General features: G+C 38.7%; 1 non-coding gene across 1 annotated transcript; it reads left to right on the top strand.

Moving 5' to 3' along the window:
• The first annotated feature begins 5,842 nt into the window (after positions 1–5,842).
• On the top strand, positions 5,843–5,949 carry LOC127134228 (small nucleolar RNA R71). The gene has a single exon (XR_007807982.1). It is a non-coding gene; the product is annotated as a small nucleolar RNA R71 (small nucleolar RNA).
• The last annotated feature ends 1,472 nt before the right edge of the window (positions 5,950–7,421 follow it).

Below are 7,421 nucleotides of genomic sequence, written 5' to 3'. Positions count from 1 at the left end.
GAAGTGCAAGTGCATAGGGCAGATACCACCAAAAGCATATAAACGGTTAAGCGGGTATCTCAAACCTATAGCGTCAGCAATCATGGTTATTAAACCACCAATGATAATATGACCGTGTGTCTCTCGGGCGATCTTAGCTAGGTTTGCTAACATAAAGGTAGTTGCATTCACTGGTCTCCTTTGGGAGGCACAGTACAGGATAAAAAGTTCATCCTTAGAAACAACGGTGATGTTCTCTTCCTTACCAAACAGGTTGTGAGCTAGGATCTTGTGAAAGTACTTGATAGCTGGGTTATGGATATTCTCGGAAAAAATGGTGTGAGGTTCAGGGTGATAATTCTCAGTTATATTTCCCTAGAAATAGTCAAGGTCCAGGTCTGTGAAGGCATCATCAGGGGTAATGGTATAAGCATCTGGGCCACTAGGAAATCCTAATAACTCAGCCATCTCATGGTGTGTGAGACGGTACTTGGTTCCGAATAGCCTAAATGTAGCCAGGCCTATACCAAATCTTATTCCTATGTTAGGGTCATAATAGAGGGAACTCAGAAATTCAAGGGTAAGCCTACGGTATTATCTATACCTCTTCCTCACATCAAAATTTTCCCAGCCTACTTAGTTCCTTAAGGTACATAACATTATCTCTCAGTCCTAGGGTGGTCAGGGTCAGTCCATCTGGATAAATAGAAAGTGTCATCTCCCTATGTGCTAGCATGTCAAAGCGGCGCTTCTGATTTTTGTTCCTAAATACAACCTGTATATCGTCAATGTGCTTCATATTCCTAAGTTAGTGATAAGCTATCTAAGCTATGGTAGCCTGAAAGTAAAAAAAAGTTATACTATTAGTAAAAAGGTATTGCATGTTAGTATTAGAATAGGTAGTAATAATAATAATAGAAAAGAAAAAAACTAAAAACAAACATGGGATAAAAATAAAAATGAAAACAAACTAAAAAGAAAATAAAAGGATTAAAGGGCGTGGATTTCCTTCCACGAAGCGCTTCGTTTAATGTCGGGAGCTCGACATAGATCTAAACGGTGCTAACCTTTTGAAAGAGCGAGTAGCTCTTCTAGTTTATAGCTCATGCTAAAATCCTTATTTTATACATTGTGGTAGTGCTTAAGTCGCTTCCCATTTATAATGAATGGTTCATTGGTTTTACCTCTTATTTCCACAACTCCACTCTGGAAAACTCTCGTGACCTCAAAAGGGCTTAACCATCTAGAAAGAAGTTTTCCTGGAAATAGCTTGAGTCGGGAATTAAATAGAAGGAATATGCCACCCTCCTTGAATTCTCGCCTTGAAATTCGTTTGTCATGCCACTGTTTGGTTCTCTCCTTATAAATGTGGGCATTCTTGTAGGCATCTAGTCTAAGTTCTTCTAGTTCATGGATATCCAAAATTCGTTTCTCGCTTGTAGTTGTGTAATTCCTGTTAAGGGTCTTAATGGCCCAATAAGCTTTATTCTCGAGTTCGACAGGCAGGTGACATGATTTACCATAAACCAGCTTGAATGGTGTTGTTCATATCGGGGTTTTGTAAGTTGTCCTATAAGCCCACCGAGCTTCATGAAGTTTGGCAGACCAATCTTTCCTAGAGGTTGCAACGGTTTTCTCCAAAATTTGTTTTATCTCTCTATTGGAAACTTCAACTTGCCCACTTGTCTGAGGGTGATATGACATTGCTACACGGTATCAGACTCCATATTTCAGCAACAACCTTTTAAAGATTTTGGAAATGAAGTGAGAACCTTCGTCGTTGATCACAAGTCTTGGTACACCGGATCTAGGGAAGATTTGATTTTTGAAAAGCTTAATTACTACTCATGCATCGTTAGTGGGAGAGGTTACTGCCTCCATCCATTTTGATATGTAATCAATAGCAACGAGTATGTATTTATTACCAAAAGAAGATGGGAAAGGACCCATGAAATCTATACCCCAGACATCAAAGACTTCTAACTCTAAGATACCTTTCAGTAGCATCTCATCGCATCTAGAGATGTTTCTAGTGCATTGGCACCGGTCGTGAATTTTTATCGCGATGTGGACATATTTCCATAGATTAGGCTAAAAGAGGTCAGATTGTAGGATTTTTGCACAAGTCTTCGAGGTGCTTGCATACCCTCCATAGGATCTAGAGTGGTTGTGGGATATGATGTCACTTACTTCTGATTCAGGGACACGTCGACAAAAAATATCGTTGGCCCCCCTTTTGAAAAGTAGTGGTTCGTCCCAATAATAGTGTGTAAGATCATGGAAAATTTCCTCTTTTGTTGGTATGTTAGGTCTGGTGGAAGCACTTTAGCGGCTAGGTAGTTGACAAAGTTAACATACCATGGCAGTGCAGTCTTGGTGCATATAGATTCCACAACTTCATTGGTTTCTGCGTCATTATACTTTAAAGAGCTTTCGTTCGTTTCGCTTTTGACTTCTAATTGGGCTACAAGTCGATCGTAGGGGAAATCGTCAATAATGGGCACTCGTTCGGGTTTTAGATCCTCAATCCTAGATAGGTGATCTACTACTAGATTCTCGGTGCCTTTGTTATCTTTGATCTCTAGATCAAATTCTTGTAAGAGTAGAATCCATCTTAAAAACCTTGGCTTAACGTCCTTCTTATTTAACAGGTACCTAATTGCGGCGTGGTCGGTATAGATGATTATTTTTGCAACCACTAAGTAGGAACGAAACTTATCTAAAGCGAACACAATGGCTAGGAGTTCTTTTTCTGTTGTGGCCTAGTTCATCTGCGCGTCGTATAAGGTTCTACTTGCGTAATAAATAACATGGAGCTTTTTATCTTCTCTCTGTCCTAAGACTGTGCCAACAATGTAATCACTAGTGTCACACATTATCTCGAATGGTTTACTACAATCAGGTGGTTTCATAATGGGCGCTGTAATAAGGGCAGTTTTTAGATGTTTGAACGCTTGTAAGCACTTTTCGTCGAATATGAATTCCGCGTCTTTCATTGATAAGCTCGTTAATGATTTTGTTATCTTAGAGAAACCCTTAATGAATTGTCGGTAGGAACTGGCGTGTCCTAAGAAATTGTAAATTTCTCTAACTGTTTTTGGAGGTTTTCGCTTTATCCACCTCAATCCCTCAATTTGATATGACATGCCCAAGTACAATTCCTTGTCGGACCATGAAATGGCACTTCTCCCGATTTAACACGAGGTTTACCTTAATGCATCTCTCAAGTACCATTTCTAGGTTAGAAAGACATCCTTCAAAGCTTTACCCACAAACAGAGAAGTCATCCATAAATACTTCAATCATGTCGTCTATAAAATCAACAAAGATCGACATCATGCATCTCTGAAATGTTACAGGGGAATTACGCAGTCCAAATGGAATCCGTCGATAGGCGAATGTACCATAAGGGCATGCGAAAGTAGTCTTTTTTTGGTCATCAGGATGGATAGGAATCTGAAAAAATCCTGAGTATCCGTCTAAATAGCAGAAGTGAGAATGCTTAGCCAGTCGTTCAAGCATTTGATCAATGAAAGGTAATGGAAAGTGATCTTTACGAGTGGCTTTATTTAATTTCCTATAGTCTATGCATATTATCCATCCAGTTTGAGTTCTTTTAGAAACGGATTCGCCCTTCTCATTACTAACAATGGTGACACCTCCCTTCTTTGGAACGACATGTATCGGGTTGACCCAGTTACTGTCGGATATCGGGTATATGATTCCTGCTTCTAGTAGATTTTGTACCTCCTTTTTGACTACATCACCCAAGATGGGGTTTACTCTTCTCTGATGCTCTCTAGAGGTTTTACAGTCCTCCTCTAGCATAATGTGATGCATACGTATAGATGGGCTTATTCCTTTTAAGTCGGATATGTTATAGCCTAGAGCTATTGGATACTTTCTTAATACATGGAGTAATTTTTCGGTTTTTATCTATCCTAAGTCAACGTTGACTATAACTGGTCTTTCAAGATCGGTGTCCAGGAATTCATACCTTAGATCTTTGGGTAGTGTTTTAAGTTATAATAAAGGTTTCAGGGCATGGTATTGGATTTGGGGTTAGCGCTAGACATTCTCTCAGACTGTCATCTACATATGGCTCATTCCAATTATCATATTCGAATATATGAGGTGTTGGAATTTTCAGTACTTTAGTATACCTAATTGGTTCCTTCTCCATTTCTTTCACACATACGCCTATGACGTCTAAGAGACAACATGAGTCGTTTATAGCTGGTGCTTGTAGGAATTTAGCTAAGAGGAATTTAACTTTTTCTTCTCCGACTTCGAATGTTAGCCTTCCTTTCTTCACATCTATGATGGCTCCGGCTGTGGCTAAAAAGGGTCTTCCTAGAATAATAGGGATGTGGGAATTCTCCTTTATATCCATTATCACAAAGTTGGTTGGAATATAGAATTGTCCTATACAAATGGGAACACTCTCTAGTATACCTATTGGATATTTAGCAGAGCGGTCAGCTAGTTGTAGAGACATCTTTGTTTGTCTTAATTCTCCCAAATTGAGTTTTCGCACGTGGATAAGGGCATTAAACTAACACTGGCTCCTAAATCACATAGAGCTTTGTCTATGATAAACTTTTTGATTACGCATGGTATGGAAAAACTACCAGGGTCTTTCAGTTTATGAGGCATGTTATTTTGAATGATAACGCTGCATTTTGTAGTAAGCATAATAGTTTCATCATCCTCAAGATTTTTCTTGTTTGATAGAATCTCTTTAAGGAATTTAGCATATGAAGGCATTTGAGTAATGGTTTCTGTGAATGGTATGGTTATGTTTAGTTGCTTCAGAAGTTCCACGAATTTCTTGAATTGTCCTTCATCTTTGGGGATAAGGCGCAGGTGGTGTGTATGGTGGTGGAGGCACATAAGGTGGTTCTTTATCTTTTGCCTCTCCACTTTTGTCTTTCTTTCCATCTTTGGTTAGTTCGTTTACTTTTTCGGATCCTTTTCCAGAATTTTGATACATGGCCATTTTTTGAATTCTTGGGTCCGTTGGTTCATCTAGTTTTGTTCCACTCCTAAGTGTGATAGTGTTAGCATGGCCTTTTGGGTTTGGTTGAGGTTGACCAAGAAATGCTCCAGCTGAGGCTACTATTGCGGCTTGTTGTTGGGCTACTTGGGAGATCTAGGTTTCTAACATCTTGTTATGGGTATCCATAACATCAAACTTATTTGACAATTGTTTCATCAGTTCACTCGTATAAGAGTTTTGATTTGCAAATTCTTTATTTTGTTGAGCTTGGTTATTTATAAAGTTTTCCATTATGATCTCCAAATTTGACTTTCTAGGTACTTGTGGAGCAACAGGGCCTCCTTTCTGATAGCCAGGTGGAATAGAATGTGATGGGTTTGGTGGAAATAAAGCATTGTTACTTTTATAGGAAACGTCTGGATGGTTCCTCCAACTAGGATTATAAGTGTTTGAATATGGGTTTCCTTGGGCATAGTTCACTTGATCGATAGGTACGCCAACCAATAAATGACAATCAGCATTAGTGTGCTAAGGGGTTCCACATAATTCACAGTTTGGTATTATAGCAGCTACGGTAGTTGCTGGTGTTATGGTCAAGCTTTCAATCTTTTGAGTAAGCGCGTCCACTTTAGCATTGACACGGTCTATGCCATTGACTTCATACATTCCGCTTTTCATAATTAGTTTCTCTACAACAACATGTTCTCTTCCCCATTAGAAATTATTTTGAGCCATGTTCTCTATGAGTTCATAGGCTCCGTCATAAGGTTTTTCCATTAGAGCACCGCCATCGACAGCGCTTAAACTCATCTTGGTGTTTACATCAGACCATTGTAGAAAGTATGGATAATCAGCCACTCTTCAAGTCCATAGTATGGACAGAGTCACATCATGTCCTTGTATCTTTCCCAAGCATCGAAAAGAGATTCATTGTCTTTTTGCTTAAATCCATTGATTTGAGCTCTTAGCATAACTGTTTTTCTTGGTGGGAAGTATCTGGCTAAGAAGACTTTCTTCAACTCGTCCCATGTGGTTACTGAGTTTGAAGGTAGAGACTAGAGCCAAGCTCTAGCTCTATCTCTTAAGGAAAAAGGGAAAAGACGTAGTCCAATCGCTTCTTGGTTGACACCATTTGCTTTCACTGTGTTTGCGTACTACACAAACACTGACAAATGTAAGTTAGGGTCGTCTGTAGGACTACCTAAAAATTGGTTTTGTTGAACGGCTGATAATAGCGAAGGTTTCAACTCGAAATCGTTACGATTGATGGCAAGGACAACAATGTTGTTATGTGGTTCTGCTTGTGATGGAACAACATAATACTTCAACAAACGGTTTTGTGGTCTTTCGGTCATAATTGGTTTTGGTTCTGAAATCGGGATGATAGGATCTGAAAGATTGTATTTAATACGAAATCTATTGATTTGGTGTCTTAAACTAATATAACGCTCAATATCGTCAATTGGTTGCTCTAACTCCTTGCTCTGAGAGCGAGTGTCTGACATACAATCGACAAAGAAAAAGAAAGAAAATGTGTTGCCTTAGTCTATACTGCGCAACAAAGGAATCACAATATTGACTAAATAGTCCCCGACAACGGCTCCAAAAACTTGATGTACGACAGGCGTGTCTGTCGGATTATGACTGCAAGCGCACAACCTATCATTTAGTTTTAAAAGACTATCGAACCCATAGGATCTAATGGTCAAACTAATGTTATCTATTGTTGCAGTGTAAAGCTAAGGAAAAAGATTATAAGGGTAGGAACGAAAAAGAAAATAATAATTTCTAACGGTTTAAAAGTTATGATAACAAACGAGTCCAGAATATGGATTCCGAGTACCTAAGGGATTAAGTAGAATTGGGCACTAAATATGATTCTATTGTGTTATGTAGAAAATACCGACTTAAAGGTCCCGTCTCACACTCTCGCGCTATTGACAAAGATCACACCTCCTAACCACAGGATTTTACTCTCGCTCGCCCTTTCTAATCAGAAAGCGTATTTTTAAAGTAAATGAGATCCTAAATAATGCCTAAAGCGCTCTCGCTGTTTTTAGGATCGATGCCTAATTTCCACTATCTGGTTCCTTCCTCACACTCTCTCACTATCAGATTGAACCTTAACTTGTCTCACACTCTCATGCCAAAACAGTAAAACATACAATTGGAAACTAAAGCCAAAACATAATTAGATCATAAATTCGCGCCTATTATTTCTACCGAGTCCCGTCGGTAACGATGGTCCTCATACGCCAGACTCCGAATAAATTAGCAAGACATGTTATTATTTGGGAACAACATAATTAAGACATTCAAAATTAATAATAACATGGCATACAAGTAATTAAAACAGTAGAACATGCAAGTATCAAAAACAGTAAAAAGAACCTGAAATTGCTTAAAATAAAACTGTAATTAACTTGAACTTGAACTTAAATTA

Source organism: Lathyrus oleraceus, chromosome 3 (assembly GCF_024323335.1).
Source record: "Lathyrus oleraceus cultivar Zhongwan6 chromosome 3, CAAS_Psat_ZW6_1.0, whole genome shotgun sequence".
NCBI classification, from domain to species: Eukaryota; Viridiplantae; Streptophyta; class Magnoliopsida; order Fabales; family Fabaceae; genus Lathyrus; species Lathyrus oleraceus.
Note: the sequence above shows the minus strand (reverse complement) of the source record. Positions and strands in the feature narration are given on the sequence as shown.